We start from the raw sequence: 18002 nt of genomic DNA on the forward strand, positions 1-18002 counted from the left end.
ACAGGAAATTTTCATGTCATTTGATTCAATTCTTTTTAGCATGTTTTGCATTGGTAAAACATGAAAGTACATAAAGTTTATTGAATCTGTTTGAATTGAAAATTCAGCCCACACGCAATTTTCATGTCATTTGATTCAATTCTTTTTAGCATGTTTTGCATTGGTAAAACATGAAAGTTCATAAAGTTTTATTGAGTCTGTTTGAATTGAAAATTTAGCCCACAGGCAATTTTCATGTCATTTGATTCGATTCTTTTTGCATGATTTACATTGGTAAAACATGAAAGTTATTAAGCCTCAATCTTAACATAAGCATGTGATCCTTTTGATGCAGCAGTACAACCTGCAAATTTCTCTGAAATTCGTTGTGACATTCCTGAACTTAAGGGAGATAACTACAAGATTTGGAAGGAGAGGATTCTCCTTCATTTAGGGTGGATGGACATAGATTATGCTATCAGGAAAGATGAACCATCGGCACTCACTAATACCAGCACTGCAGCGGACGTCGCGCTTTATGAACGATGGGAGGGATCCAATCGTCTAAGCATGATGTTCATTAAGACTAAAATTTCAGCTGGTATTCGAGGTTCCGTTGATCAGCATGACAAGGTCTGAGACTTGTTGAAGGCCATTGATGAACAATTCGTCTCTTCAGACAAGGCACTAGCAAGAACCCTAATCATGAAGTTCTCATCCGTGAGGCTCACCAGTGTGAAAGGTGTGCGTGAGCACATCATGCAGATAAGGGACACTGTGGCTCAATTGAAGAAACTCGAGGTTGAAATATCGGAGTCCTTCCTAGTGCACTACATCCTGAACAACCTTCCACACCAATACGGACCTTTCAAAATCTCATACAACACACATAAGGATAAATGGTCAATTAATGAACTCATGACCATGTGTGTTCAAGAGGAAGAGAGACTGGTGATGGAACTGGGAGAGAGTGCAATGCTGGCAATGCGTGGAAAGGGAAAATCTCAAGCCAATCCGAAAGGGAAAGGTAAAGCAGTTCCCCAAGCTGATATCAAGAAGGTTTCCAAGTGTTTTTTCTGTAAGAAGAAAGGACACATAAAGATGGAATGCGCCAAATATCAGAAATGGCTTGCAGACAAAGGTAATTTAATCTCGTTTGTTTGTTATGAATCTAATATGATTAACGTTAATATTAACACATGGTGGATTGATTCTGGATCAACAATTCACATTTCGAATTACTTGCAGGGTATGCAGAACCTAAGGAAGCCAGTGGGAAGTGAGCAAAGCATCTTATCAGGAAACAAGATGGGCTCGCATGTGGAAGCTATAGGAACATGTTATTTAGCTTTAAGTAGTGGTTTTGTTTTGGAGTTAGAAAAGACCTTTTATGTTCCAAGTTTTCTAGAAACTTGATCTCAGTTTCAAGGCTTGTACCTTTTGGATATTCCTTAAACTTTTCAGAAAAATCTTTCAATCCATTCTATAAATCTGATTATGTTGGGAATGGTAGTTTGTCTAATGGTCTTTACTGCATTAATTACAAAACAATGCTCACATATGATTCAATGCATGTTCACACTGGCACTAAAAGATGATGATTAATAACACTTCTTCATTAATGATTGATAACACTTCTTCATGAATAACACATCTTCATTGATTCCCCTCTAGTCATGGTGAGAAATTGGTTTGCAAGCTCAAGAAGTCATTGTATGGTTTAAAACAAGCATCCCGCCAATGGTATTTGAAATTCCATAGTGTAATTTCTTCTTTTGGTTTTGTAGAAAACATTATGGATCAATGTATATACCTGAAGGTTAGTGGGAGTAAAATTTGTTTTCTTGTTTTATATGTGGATGACCTTTTGCTAGCAACCAATGATAAGGGTTTGCTACATGAGGTGAGACAATTCTTCTCTAAAAGTTTTGATATGAAGGATATGGGTGAGGCATCTTATGTCATTGGCATTAAGATCCATAGAGACAGATTTCGAGGCATCTTGGGTCTGTCACAGGAAACCTATATTAATAAAATTTTAGAGAGATTTCGGATGAAGGATTGTTCACCAAGTGTAGCTCCCATTGGGAATGTTGGGACGATATGAGAGTGATCCAGGTTTAGACCACTCGAGAGCTGCAAAGAAAGTAATGAGGTACCTTCAAGGGACCAAAGACTACATGCTTATGTATATCCTGTTTGAGGCTGCTTTACATGGTGTATGGCTTAAGAATTTCATTTCTGGGCTTAGAATTATGGATTCTATATCTAAACCATTGAGAATATATTGTGATAATTCAGCTGCTGGTTTTATGGCTAAAAAAAAAAATGGGAGTCGAAATAAACACATCGACATTAAGTTTTTAGCTATAAGGGAACGTGTTAAAGAAAATAAAGTGGTCATTGAGCACGTCAGCACTGAGTTAATGATCAATGATCCTTTGACTAAGGGCATGCCACAGTTAATTTCAAGGATCATGTATTGAATATGGGACTTGGTTCCATTATGCAGTTTTTCATTGTATGGACAATGTTAATGAAATTCTTAATTATTGTGATGTTTTTTCTCATATTTATGTGCACCTTAAGTTGATTTGAGAAAATTCATTTAAGAAGGACCAAGAATAAACATAAGGTTTATTCATTAAGAAATTGTTGCCACATAAATTAGAATAAGAATAAATGCATAGTAATACATGGAAGATAATACTCGTCATTAGAGGACTTATCGCCATGATTCATGTATCTATTACTTAATAAAGATTGTCAATGGTTTTGAGACATTAAGTTTGGAGGTATGGACCAAGTGGGAGAATGTTAAGCTCCATTGATTTTACACAAAAACTACCTTGATTTATGGAGTTGCACCTTTTCTTAACTTATGGAAACCAACTGCAGTAGTTTCCTTAAGTTAAGAAAATCAACTGCAATTACTAAATTTATAATTGGGAGCTACTAAAGTGGTCCATTACTTTGATCTCATCTCTACCTTGATTTGTGATTTTTCTAACACATAGATTTTAGAAGCTTGATGGAAGCTTAGCTATATGTTCATATGTTTGGTCCCCAAGCTCATATCTCAAAACCCCCTTCAGTTCTACACCATCTAGCTGAGATAACAGAGCTTGGAAGTGCCTTCAGAATTTTGTGTTCTTTTGGTTGGACAGAAGCTCGAGTGGAGAAGCTTGTGGACTGTGACCTACATCAATACATCACCAATGGCTGGAGGTAACTCGTATCCGTGGGCAATAAGGTTTAATGATTCTTTGAGTTTATTCCGCATGCAGAATCATTGTTAAAACTGTAGAATGTCTAACAATTTTATATTTTGAAGGGTTTAGCCAGTATGTTATTTTGTAACCAATTTTTTCAAGATTTTTGGATATGGTAGGGAAAAAGATTTTGAATATAATGGTTGCATCAGCTGTGTGTAACACTGTGACTTCGTGCAAACACTGGTTCCGGTGCAAATTAAACATGATATTTTATATTTTGAAGGGTTTGGCTAGTATGTTATTTTGTAACCAATTTTTAAGGGTCTGGTGACTCTGTTATTTTGTACCAACCACCAAGGTTCAAGTCCCCTTCATGTATTTGGGGCCAATTACAGGTCATCGGTATATTTGGCCTGAACATTTTGCGTCATGCAGAGTTCTGCCCAGAATCATAATCTGCATGTTTGAACCATGATTGTGGGCGCCATTCAGAATTCCACCAATGAACCATGAAAGTTAAGGGAAAGTATTTGCCAGCGCTTGCTTTGAATTATTATTTTATTTTCATTTCTTCCCCGTAAATCTGAGCGTGACAATTGTTTATTTGCAGCTTTACTACGAACCAGTTAAAGGACGCCAATTTAGGTCCAAGAACGAAGTGCTCAGTTTTCTGGAGACCGGAAAGCGGCGGAAACGAAGATCTAAAACGACATCTGAAGGAAAAGATGGAGATGAAACTAAAGATTTGTCTGGAACACCATCTGAATTTGATTCCAGTGCTTCAAATATTGATGGAACTTCTCTGGAAGCGGGAAAACGTCATAAAGGAAGGCCTAAAATGAACCCTGAAAGAGAAATCGGAGATGAAACTAAAGATTTGTCTGGAAAAACATCTGAATTTTATTCCAGTGCTTCAAATGTTGGTGGAATTTCTCTGGACGCGAGAAAGCGTTCTAAAGGAAGGCCTAAAATGAACCCTAGAAGAGAAGCCGGAGGTGAAACTAGATATTTGTCTGGAAAAGCATCTAGATTTTATACCAGTATTTCAAATATTGGTGGATTTTTTCTAGAGACAGAAAAGCTGAAAGAGCGAAGGGCTAAAATGAACTCTGATGGACAATTTCGAAATGAAACAGAAGGTTTGTCCAGGACAACATTTGAGATCAATTCAGGTGCAATAAATAATGGTGGTATTTCACCATATGGTGCTACTTCTCCCTCTTTGGTATCATCCCCTTCCCATACTATGCTATCCCCCATATCTGGTAGTTCTGACTTGCTTCTTCACAATAACTATTCTGCTTTGCCTTCCAACCCTTTCCCCATTGCTCCAATTGTTCCTCAGTTTATACCAACTGCTACACCTATGTCAAGCTTTCCTAACTCAGTTGAAACTGATTTCAGGATGTATGCTACTCGTCCCATTTTGGCATCATCGCCATCCTCTAGTATGCTATCCTCCATAACTGGTAGCTCTGACTTGCTTGTTCACAACAACCATACTGCTTTGCCTTCCAACCCTTTCCGCACAGTTCCAATTGTACCTCAATCTGCTCCACTTATATCAAACTTTCGTGACTCGGTTGCATCACAGAGTACATTTGCTTCCATGATATCAGATACCATGACAAGGCACGTAGCTGGTAATTCTGACTTGCTTGTTCACAGCAACCATACAGCTTTTCCTTCCAACCCTTTCCCCACGGTTCCAATTGTTCCTCAGTCTGGTACACTTATATCAAGCTTCCATGACCCGGTTGCATCACAGAGTACATTTGCTTCCATGATGTCAGATACTTATGATTTGCTTTTTCGCAATAAACATACTGCCCGTTTGCCTTCCTACCCTCGTCCTATGTTTGGGTTTACCCCTCAGTTGGAATCTGTTCGGTTTACCACTCTGTTAGAAGCTGTTAGCAATGCAAATATACCAACTGCTCTACCTAGTTCACGCCTTCATTCCTCCACTATATTACAGAGTGCAAATAACCCAGATACCATTTCGACTGGTTTTGATGATCTAGGAAGGATGCCCACAAAATTTCAATCGCTTTTGGATGGCACAGAAGGATCTAAGGTCCATATATTCGCTGAGGAGAAGCCTACTGAATCAAGCAAGAAGAAAAGGAAGCCTTTTATATTCACTGAGGAGAAGCCTACTGGATCAAGCAATAAGAAAAGGAAGCCTTCTATATTCACTGTGGAGAAGCCTACTGGATCAAGCAAGAAGGAAAGGAAGCCTTCTTTGGATCTCAATCTGTAAAACAGATGGAAAGGGAACATTTTCTTCATTTTCCATCGTCTCATTCCTTTTCTGTTTCCTCGGCATTTGAGTATAAATTTGCAGTCAACATTTCAAAGTAATAATGGTGATCCTGTGCTAAATTATAATTTTCCCTCTATTGCTCAATGACAAAAATTGCAAGAATTACCTTGGAATTGGATGATATGGCCCAGAATCCTTAAGTGCCCGGCAGTATCTGGGAGATTCAACTATTTTGCACAATCAGTTACTATGTCAGTGACAGTTCTTTAACTTAACATTTAATCATTACTGCATGTATAAATCTAAGGCACAATCTGCATGATTCTGCATTGCTTACATTTATTTGTTTTCCACTGCAAATTCTTTCTGATCAAATATAGATAGTCTATTTTTGTGTGATCCAGTATGAGGCAAAGTTTTGATTCATAATGAAAATTTCATTTATAAAGCTGTGACAAGTGTGTAAAATATTCAAATAAAGTGAAATGGAGATGAAAAAATCTCTACTTAAAGTATAAGAAAATATCTTTTTCTTATCACTTCTGCCTTGATATCCATGTTATATGGAATAAAAAAAAATTAAAACACAATTGACGCACAAATTTGAAATTTAAACTACTTTGATGCTACTCACAATACACAGATTTTGGATTTAACTAATATATCTTTTCTTTTGGGCAGCATAAAAATTATTTTATGCCTATTTAAAACATAATATATCTCGTGCCTTGGGCTATGTCAGAACTATTTTTGCATTGAATATTTTATGCAATCTTCTGAGATTTCACTTGATTGTGGAGAATAATTCATTTTCGTTTTACTTAATGGTTTTTATACTTGAAAGTTCAGAGATATTGAAGTCTATTTGTATTTATCTGTTAAATTTTTAGGGATTTTTTAATCTTTTCCATCTAAGTTCAATTTCAGTAAGTGACTTGTTGAGTTTATGACTTTGAGCCTTGTTTTTATAGGATAGTGAATAAATTAATTTACTTAGATAACAAGGTTTGAAGTCATTTCAAGAAATGTTCATTATGAGCTGAAGCTATTTTATTATCTTTTCCATCTAAGTTCAATTTCTCAGTGACTTGTTGAGTTTATGATCTTGAGCTTTGTTGTTATAGGATGGTGAATAAATTAATTTACTTAGATAACAAGGTTTGAAGTCATTACAAGAAATGCTCATTATGAACTCAACATGTAAGATGCAAGAATTGAACCCAAGTGGAAAGGATAACAACATCTAAATCCAATTGACCACAAAGGTTGACAACTTGACCTTGATGTAAGAATGAGTCATTCTAAAAAATGTTCATTATAAGCTCAACATGTCACATGCAAGAATTGAACCCAAGTGGAAAGGATAACAACATCTAAATCCAATTGACCACAAAGGTTGACAACTTGACCTTGATGTAAGAAAGAGTCATTCTCAAAAATAGTGGCCTCTAAGAAAACCTAAAATATTTACATGTTTGTCTTTGAAATTGGGATACCAAATAATGTTTTTCATAAATGATTATAGGCACAAGTGATCAATGATTACAATTAAATTCTCATAACGCTGTCAAAAAATGATCTCAGAAAAATGACATAAAAGATCACCAAGAATATAATGAAATTAAAAGTGATGAAAAAAATCAGCTAGAACACTTCAAGCAAGGACAAAAAAAGTCATTGTGCATTTTTTGAGTAAGGGATAAAATAAACTCAACTAACCCCACAAACATACACTAAGTTTGTCTTTCCATTATAAAGCATCATTACCCATACACATGCCAAAAAAAAAGCATAGCAAAAACAATATATATTATTACGAATTGTCAAAAGCAAACTACAATGACAATCTCCGACATACACTCTATAGCCCAATATGGGGGTAGATCTCACATAAACATGTAAACGTAGAAGTAAACGTAAATGCAAACATTTAACATGTAATGCTTAAAGTTTAACATTTTTAATCTAATGTGGGCCCTATTAAGAAATCAATCTAATTATTATTATGTATAAACACAATATAAATTTAAAATATAAAGAAGTTTATGAACACTAAAAAAATAGGTATGGTAAATAAATAAAAATATAAATAAACTCGAGGTATGGTAAATAAATAAAACCTCTTTTTATATTTAGTCCATAAACCTCTTTATATTTAAAAAAGACTCAAAAAAGAGGTTTTATTTAGGTGAAGCCTATGGGCCAAATACCATATTTATAAAAGAGGTATGGTAAATTAATAAAATTATAAATAAACTAGAGGTATGGTAAAAAAATAATTCTTTTAAATATTTACTCCATAATTCACTTTATATTTATGAACACTCAAAAATAAGGTTTTATTTAGGTGAAGCCTATGGGCCAAATACAATGGGCCAAATTATTTTTAATAACATGCAAAAAAAGCCTTATTAACCCAAATATTAATATTAATAAAAATAAAGATGGCACATGGTATGAACCAATGGTATTGACCCATGGTATTCACGTGGAATGTATCCTATTTAAAGGGGGAATTAAACGAGCATAGATCCATCTTTACTCTGGATCTACTAAGGGCTTAGACGAATAAAATATCCTGATATGCAAACTAGCATAGAGTGAAAAAATATTTGATCCTTCTGGGGGCTTGCTAGATCCAAACTAGCATAGAGCGAAAAAATATTTGATCCTTCTTGGGGCTTGGTAGATCCAAAGTAAAATGGATCTATGGTGGTTATATTAGAAAGAGAACTCAATATTACAACTGTACAATTAATGAAACAAGTTAATATGAAATCCTTAAATACACAAATCTATGTTTAGTATTCAAATGTGCAAAAGGTTGATCCTGCTATGATTAATGTAAATTATCCTTATATTTTAGGAGAAAGTAATCATTATAACTAAACAATATTTTCACCAGCAAATTACATGTTATATCTATTCACAATTTATTTAAATATGTCAAAATACATCTCCACTCCCATGACATCCACTCCCATGACTACAAATCCAACATTGGAAAACAAACACCATTCAAATAAGAAACTTCTTTAAAAGGGAATACATAAAAGATGTATTCACAAATGATAATGCTCCTCACTCTAGAATATAGATATAAAATATCAATAGTAAGTCTATTTTGTATGAATTCAAAATGGGAAACAAAATCTTACATATTGAGGAGCCTCATGACAATTTTACCATGTTTATAAAAAAGAATAAGACAACTAATTTCCAAAACAAAATCCAAGATGATATGCAATGCAACACACATTCACAAAGAATATGTTGTTTGTTAGTATTCCTAACCAACCTACAAAGTTGAAAAACACAAGAAACTCATTTATATTATGCAAGGCATAATTAGAATATGCCAAATAATAGTGATAACATATAATAAAGTTAGCATATAAACATGCACAAAAGTTAACGTGCAAAATTAGAGAATTAACAAAAACAAAAACTCAAAACTAAATAAAGAAGCTCCAAATAAAGATTATTTTTAACCTAAACTAATTGATTGAGAGATATTCCATATGAGATGCCAATTTTTGTAATGTCATATCTTAGCTAAGATTTTCCTCAAACCTACTAGGAATCTCTTGCCATAATAAGACCATTATTAGATTCATTTGAAGAAATGATATGGTGCCTCACGTTTGCATTTTTTTGGCAATAAGTTTTACATTTTTCATGAACCTTTTTTTATTAATGTTTATAGAGGCAGTCCCAAAAAAATCACATTAGATAAGAAATAAACATGTGGTTAGTTTCAAAACACCATAAGCATTTGAAGGGTTTGTTTTTGTTTTTGTTTTTTTCTATTTCTAGATAGCTTCACTAACATTTGATAGGATTTCCCCTAGAAGGCATAGGCCAAATTCATATCAATTAGTATGCTTGCAAGGGTGAAAGTATGGACTAAAATTTAGTGTACCTAAGCGGAATAATAGTAGAATAATAACAATGGAGGTCATTCAATGTAGGGTGGACTAGGTCCACTATATTATTAAATAAAGCCTACTATGGTAGTTAGTGTTGAATAAATGTATTGTGACCTCATTAAAAAAGGTCCACTAGGTAGTTAGGAGTTTATCATGGTTAGAGTTTTCTAAAATTATCTTGGTAATTATAAACATGGATGGATAATTCCTTATGGGTTGTGGGAAAATTATTCTAATTGGAGCATTAGCTCATTAGAAGGTTCCCCTGTCAAAGAGACAAGTGAACATAAGTGGACTCCTTCCATAAAAGGAATAAAACTGCAAGATATTGCCCTAGCTTAAGGGTTTGATATTAATAAAAGATAATTTCCATAATATTCTTGGATCTATTGTGTGCAATTTTATTTTTAGAGATATATTTTGGTATTTAACATGCAATATGAAAGCCCTTTCCTCAATCAAAGTGGGTCATTTTTTTACTAGTTTGTGGATTATTATTTTATTTCCAAGGGAAAATTGATGGCCGCAAAATTTAAATAAATTTTTGTAGCTTTTTGGCATGAATTCATGGAAACAAGTCGTAGGTCTAAATTCTATGCAAAAAATACTTGAGTTAAATGTTGTCTCAATCGAAGATCAAGAGGTCAAGATATCACTAATTTCAAATCAACAATTCTAGGGTTTTTTTCATGATAATTGCATAATTGTAAGGCTCGTTACTTTTGATAGGGACCTAAACTTTCCATCAAACTATCACCATTGGAAAAAGGATTTTGACCCATTTGATTTGATATATGATATGATATGCTTCCGATGAGTATTGAGTAAGCTATATCCATTATAAGTTTTTCCCTCTAATCGTCATGGACACAAATGTGCCAAGTTCATACCAAAATAATTCTTATGTGATCAAGGAGTGATATGATATGATCATATATTAAATACTCATGTAGAGTTGATTAACCATTAGTGAATTGAATGAAAACCGAAAACATGGAAAATGAGGAAAACTGTTGGAGTAGAACACTTTACGATAGCTGATAAACCATAAGAAAGATGTAAAACAATAGTGTAAACAATGAAAACATAGATACACTAGACAATGATATTGATTACAGAGTTCATCCTTGATGGACTACGTCTTCGGGTCTGCTTTCAAGATGGGCGACCTTTTTATTAGGAATGAGAAATAAGAAGTGGATTACACATTGAAACGACCAAACTGAATGTGCTCACAAGCACTTCTGGTCATTGTCATCAGATAGCTATCTGAACCAGCTTTCCAATGCCACTTATGGTTTCAAAATCTGACTCCCGATGCTCCCAAAACACTGAAAACAAAATCGCCTCTATCCCTCCAGAACTTGCATACAAAAGCTCAAAGTACTCCTCCTTGTCTTCAAAGGACAATTCACCTTAAAAAGGCCTGTACATGCATAAAAATCAACTCTTTCCATCCTTGGAATGAATCAGCTGACTTGAAGGGTCGAATTAGGGTTTGTTTGCCACCTTTAGGCCTAGTCATGGTCTTTTAATTAATTAAAATCAATTAAAACCATAAAAACCCAAACAAAACCCAAAAATACATAGTTTTTGGCCCGAAACCGTTAAATGGCAGCTAACCAGGTGGAGGGCGTTGACTGTTGCATGTGAACGCTGGCGGTCTAACCACCAGGTGCCACCTAGCGGTCTTCTCCCGGCGGTTCGTTGACTGTTGGCATGTGACATCTGTCCAGCGGCTAATCCTCCGACATGGTTACAGTTACGAGACCCTAACGGTTAACCCCAATTCTGTTCACATGTAAACGTGGTCCCAATACGGTTTAGGATAGCGGTTAGGGACTGTGGTGAACTCCGATGGTTTAGCAAACTTTGTACACATGACCTCCGATGCGGTTAGGCTGACCGTGCGGTCAGAGGTCAGTGTATGTTTTGTTCTATAATGTTTTAACAATGTATTTGTATGTAAAAGGCTGAGAGCTATAACACATAGGTTTAACACATAGTTTTAGGACTAGGTTTTGGCATTAGGATTTGTATGCGATAGGTTTAGCATAGGTTTTGAATGCATTTGGTGATAGGTTGCAGAACTTTAGGTTAGGTTTAGAGCTTTAGGATTAATACACATATTTAGGATTTATTTTAAAAACCCATGTGTAAAACATTGTCACAATGTGACATTCGTGACTTTGTCACATGACGACAATAAACCCATGTCGATCATCGACACACGATGATATCGATCCTCTGCCACAACGACAACCCACGCACATCGTCAACTCCAGCTGTCTTTGCAACAACAACTCAGACGATGAATCTATGTCACTGAAGAAATTGATGTCAACACACAAAACCATGCAAAGTCAATCGAAAAAACACATGTCATCGACCAAACCTTGGGGAACTGTCGATGAACTCAAGTCAACAACCTGGTGCTAAATCATCTCGGTTGAACGCCATAAAACCATAACTACGAACATTATCTGAACAACCTGATCATAACCAACACTGTCGAAATTGAACTGAAGTGGTGATAATAATGAACGACACCCATGAACACTGATGATGACACTTTGAACATCTGTACAATTGGATCGATGGATCCTCCTGGATCATTCCTCTCCACTTGAAAGCTTTTGGACCACAAAAATTTGACTAATTAAATAGTCGATGAGGGTAGTACTCCCTCTCTTTCCATATTGACCTAACGATGTACCAATACATTCGATCAATCATCTGCATGCGATGACCCTGATGATGTTGACCGTGATACATTTTGATTCAGTGACCTGTTTCTTCCATCCGTAGTATGTACAATTTATGATGATGGGAAAACAACCTGTTATCAACATGGCAATTGAATTCTTTCCACGAAGAATCATGAGTTAGTGATTCAAAAACATCTTTGAAAACAGTATTTGTAGAACTTTGTTCAATACATCTGATGGGTATTAACAATCTACTTTTCGGAATAACTAAAATATTCAAAGACTCCTTTGATTTTGATTTCATCTCAATTACTTGACTTGATTTACTTTCATGTTGACTGATTACTAAGTGAATTTGTTGCCCATAACTCATCCAGCTGTGACGAAAAGACTGTTGCAACTTAGTTTGATTCTGAAAGTATCTAAGTAATTGTTGATTTACTTGAATCACTATGTCTATTAACTGATATTTCCATTTATTAACACTTTCAGTTAATGCATTAGTTTTCAAACCTTGGTAAGGAAACTTTAGATCTGCTTTTGAAAATGCTTTGTCATGAAAACTTATAGACTTCCTCTCCACTTGAAGAGAGGCTTCATTACTTTTAAAAGCATGAAATGATGATGCAATACCAAAGAAATGTAACACTTACTTTCCCCAATACTGACCTGCACCCCTGAAACTAAAAATAAACCTACCATCTGAAACAAGTCTCTGATTAGACTCACATGTACCATTCCCTGCAATACACTGCTGCTGATGATAGATTCTAGATTTCAATTGAATGAATGAATTGAGATTCATTGTCTTTAAGAAGATGTTCGTAGGACATTAAATGTATCTCATGTTGCTTATCCTATTCATGAATAAGACTTCTTGGAAAAGAATTAACCACCGTAACCAATTGATCTATAAACTGAATCTTGCATCTTGAACAATCAACCTGATGTTATAAGTACATATTTACTTGAATTTATAAACTATTTAACTTGATTTGAAACAATTAAATCCAAGTTTGATTTGAATTTGTGTGCCCTAACAATAAATTAAACCCCTTCTTTCTTTAGGTGATATTTATGTTCTCTTATGTAAAAGACCGCATCTCTATCATAAAGATAAGGACTTCCTAAGACAACTCCACAAATGTCTACTAGGACCACAACTAACTCCACTTCATCAATGTACTTAGATGTAATTGCAAATTTTAACCGACACTGCTTTGTGACACGTATCTTAGTTGATTTATTAATCCAACCTAATGGGTATGGTCTTGGATGATTTTATTTTTCCAATTCCAATTGATTAACTATATGTCCAGATATTAAATTTGCTTGCGACCCATTGTCAAACATTGTGTCAATATTTGTATGCTTAGAAGTTATCCTTATGTGGAATAGTTCAACTCTTTTATGCTCATGTGGAGGATTTATGTTTGAAGAAGATACATTAGATTTCGAACTTGAACCAGTATCAAAAGTTTTACCTGTCGTAACCATGGCAGTTATTTTCCATTCATCACTTGAATCTGAACCGAGGTCTTGCTGGACTGCTACTATGGCCTTCTTTTCATCCTTCGCCTTAAGGAACTTTTTGGGCTTAAGTTCTGGATGAAGTTTTCAGCACTTCGATTCATTATGACCGATTCTATGGTAATGAGAATAGGTATGTCTTTATTTCTAAATGATCATTGATTTCTTTCTCTTCGAAATGTTCCCCTTACTGTCTCTGGATTCTCTATTTTCCATCTCTTTAGATGACTGAGATGAAAACTTGAATGGTCTGCCACCTAATTCAATATGTATGGCCTCGACACACACCTCGTCAAAATCATCAAGATTAAACATTAATAAAGTATGGTGCAAATATGAATGTAAACTGTTGATATATTTTAACAAAGTTTCCCGTGTATCCAATGAAATACCAAGCGTCAACGCTTTCTTCCTGAATTCTTGAGTAAACTCCTAAACACTCTACCCTCTACCTTTCCTCATATGTTGCTAATCAATAACATCTTGCTGCATGTATCCTAAAGGATAGAACTATCTCCTAAGAGCTTTCAAAAACTTAGACCATGAAGAGATAACTTTTCTTGTTTGCTTTACATCTAACTGTGTTTTGCTTTCCCACCAGATTAAAGTTGTTCCCCCCATTATAAGTGTAGCTAACTGAATTTTAGTTCTATCTTTAGAAATGTTCTGAATGTGACAATACATTTCTAATTTCTTTATCCAGTTATCTAACTTTTCAGGATTCATTTCACCATCATAAATAGGTAACTCGAATTTAACATCAAGTTTTAAAAGCGATGATTTCTTAAGTTTCTTATTTGTTTCAGATTTTGCACTCGAAGGAGACGAAGAAGAAGAGGATGATGGAGATGATGGGGGTGAAGGAAGTTTATCATCCTTCCCTTTACCTTTGTCCTTCTTCGAGGCCTTCGAAGGGGATACTGCATCTCGCGCCTTCTTGTCCTCGTACAATTCTCCCAACATCTGCTGCATAGTTAAGAATGCCTACTGAAATTGTTCCTCACTCATCTTAGTCTTAGTGTTTTCACCTGCATTTGATCCTGACATGGTCTCTTTCCGAACGACTCGTCGCTTTCCAATTTCTGGATTGATCTCCTCAAGGATTTCTTCTCCTTGTTGCAACTTAGAATTGGTTAACATTCAATGGCAACTCTACAAACAAAATACTACTCTGATACCAAATTATATGATCTGATGTGATCATATATTAAATAATGATGTAGAGTTGATTAGCCATTAGTGAATTGAATGAAAACCAAAAGCATGGAAAATGAGGAAAACTACTAGAGCAGAACACTTTACGACAACTGATAAACCATATGAAAGATGCAAAATAGTAGTGTAAACAGTGAAAACACAGATATACCAGACAACGATATTGATTACAGAGTTTGTCCCTGATGGACTACGTCTCTGGGTCCGCTTTCAAGATGGGCAACCGTTTTATTAAGAATGAGAAAGAAGAAGTGGATTACACAGTGAAAATACTAGATTGAATGTGCTCACAAGCACTTCTAGTCACTTTCATCAGATAGCTCTCTAAACCAGCTTTCCAATGCTGCTTACGGTTTCAAAATCCGACTCCCAATGCTCCTGAAACACTGAAAACAAAATCGCCTCTATCCCTCCAGAACCTGCATACAAAAGCTGAAAGTACTCCTCCTTGTCTTCAAAGGACAATTCACCTTAAAAAGGCCTGTACATGCATAAAAACCACCTCTTTCCATCTTTGTAATGAATCAGCTGACTTGAAGGGTCTAATTAGGGTTTGTTTCCCACCTTTAGGCCTAGTCATGGTCTTTTAATTAATTAAAATCAATTAAAACCATAAAAACCCAAACAAAACCCAAAAATACATAGTTTTTGGCCCAAAACTGTTAGCTGGTAGCTAACTGGGCAGAGGGCGCTAACCGTTGCATGTGAAAAATGGCAGTCTAACCACCAGGTGCCACCTAGCGGTCTTCTCCCGGTGGTTCCGGTAGCGGTTCGTTGACTGTTGGCATGTGACATCTGTCCAGCGGCTAATCCTCTGACACCGTTACAGTTATGAGACCCTAACGGTTAACCCCAATTCTGTTCACATACGTGATCCCGATACAGTTTAGGATAGCGGTTAGGGACTGCAGTGAACTCCGATGGTTTAGCAAACTTTGTACACATGACCTCCAACGCAGTTAGGCTGACCACGCGGTCAGAGGTCTGTGTATGTTTTGTTTTATAATGTTTTAACAATGTATTTGTATGTAAAAGGCCGAGAGCTATAACACATAGGTTTAACACATAGTTTTAGGACTAGGTTTTGGCATTAGGATTTGTATGCGATAGGTTTAGCATAGGTTTTGAATGCGTTTGCTGATAGGTTGCAAGAACTTTAGGTTAGGCTTAGAGATTTAGCATTAATACACAGATTTAGGATTTATTTTAAAAACCCATGTGTAAAACATTGTCACAATGCGATGTTCGTGACTTCGTCACATGAAGACAATAAACCCATGTCGATCGTCGACACATGACGATATCGATCCTCTACCACGACGACAACCCACGCACATCGTCAACTCCAGCTGTCTTTGCAACGACAACTCGGATGATGAATCTATGCCACTGACGACACTGATGTTGACACACCAAACCATGCAAAGTCGATCGACAAAACACATGTCATCGACCAAACCCTGGGGAATTGTCAACGAACTCAAGTCGACAACCAGGTGCTAAACCATCTCTGTTGAACGCCATAAAACCATAACTATGAACATTACCTGAACAACCTGATCATAACCAACACTGTCAAAACTGAACTGAAGTGACGACGATGCTGAACGACACCCATGAACACTGATGACGACACTTTGAACATCTGTACAATTGGATCGATGGATCCTCCTGGATCACTACAAGAAAGGATAAGTAAAATTCAAGAGACCTGTATTATTTCGTCAATATACCATGACATCAAGGAAAAATACCATCAAGAAATATATGTCTCATATGATTTCAAAGATGCTTGTATTGATTGGTATATGAACATCAATCTCACAAAAAACTCTCAAAATCAACCTTGTTGGGTTGTGTTATATTCTTTCCACGACTAGCCCACGGAGTTAACTGGGGGGTTAGAGGGGGGGTGGAGCCCTCCCTTCGTTGTATCAATTTCATAGCAGGGGGGTTCGAGAGGGGTGGGTAGCCCCCCTCTACGAGGTGTGAGGCAGCACCCCAGGGAAATGTTTTTTGGACCCTATATTAGGTTGGGCAGACCTACCTATGGTTTTTTGCATGGTTTATACACATGTTTTGGACGCGATGGTTTTCAGTCCATGGTTTTGGAAGCGATGGTTTTCGGTCCATGGCATTTGATGCTTCGACATGTATAAATATGTATTGTAACATTGAAAGGAACATAATGAAGAATCAATCTGGTAGTCCCAGTTTAGGGATCTAGGGGAAAATATTTGTATATATGTATTATTCTATCGCATTATTTATTTTTTGTTTTTAGAATTCGTATGTAGGTAATTTCTGTACAGGGTTAAAACCTACAAACCTAATCCACCTTTCTCCATACAAATCTAAGGATTTTTAAATATTTAATACGAAATACCATGGAATTCGAATGGAAGAACCTACTACAAGGATGGTCAAGGGTCTTAAATGCACAAGGAGAAGTCAAAATGTGAACCCCCTTAAAGGGGTCCTTTGTATAGTCCACCTAATCCTCTAGCATCACACTCCACTCTCAGGATCACATTTTTCAAAGTCTCAGGACCACTACTTACACTTAATATCAAAATGCTATAATTTCAATATTACAAATTATTTTATTACTATATTATGAAGACATCAAGATAAAAATATAATGTGGTTGTCACTTTCTCTTATCAAACACTGTGAATATATTAAGTCAGTTTATGATGAAACCAAAAAAGGTCCATTGGAAGGCACGTAAGAGATTCCTTTTTTATCTGAGTGGGACCATTTCTTACAACCTTATCTATGAAAGAGACACGGATGTTTGTCTTCATGGGTTAACTTATGCAGATTGGGTCAGAGATGAGAATTATAAGAAGTCCACTACAAGGTATTACTTCTCCTTGGGTTATGGAATGGTTTCTTTTAGTAAGAAACTAGCATGTGTTGATTTATCTTCTACAGAGGCTGAGTATGTTGCTACTTCTACTGGGAGCTATGAAGCAGCTCCAGAAATTGCTTCTTGAGCTTGGAGTGATGGAGAACATTCCTATATTTCCCTTTTTTGATCATTTGTCCTACGTAAAGTTGAGCAACAATTCATTGTTTCATGAGAAGTTTTGTCACACACCCCAAGGTGAATACAGTTGAAGAAATAAAAATATGAAGAACTATATTATAAATCTTA

Source organism: Pinus tabuliformis, chromosome 8 (genome assembly GCF_031772625.1).
Source record: "Pinus tabuliformis cultivar Carrire ecotype Pingquan chromosome 8, CPIR1, whole genome shotgun sequence".
NCBI lineage: Eukaryota > Viridiplantae > Streptophyta > Pinopsida > Pinales > Pinaceae > Pinus > Pinus tabuliformis.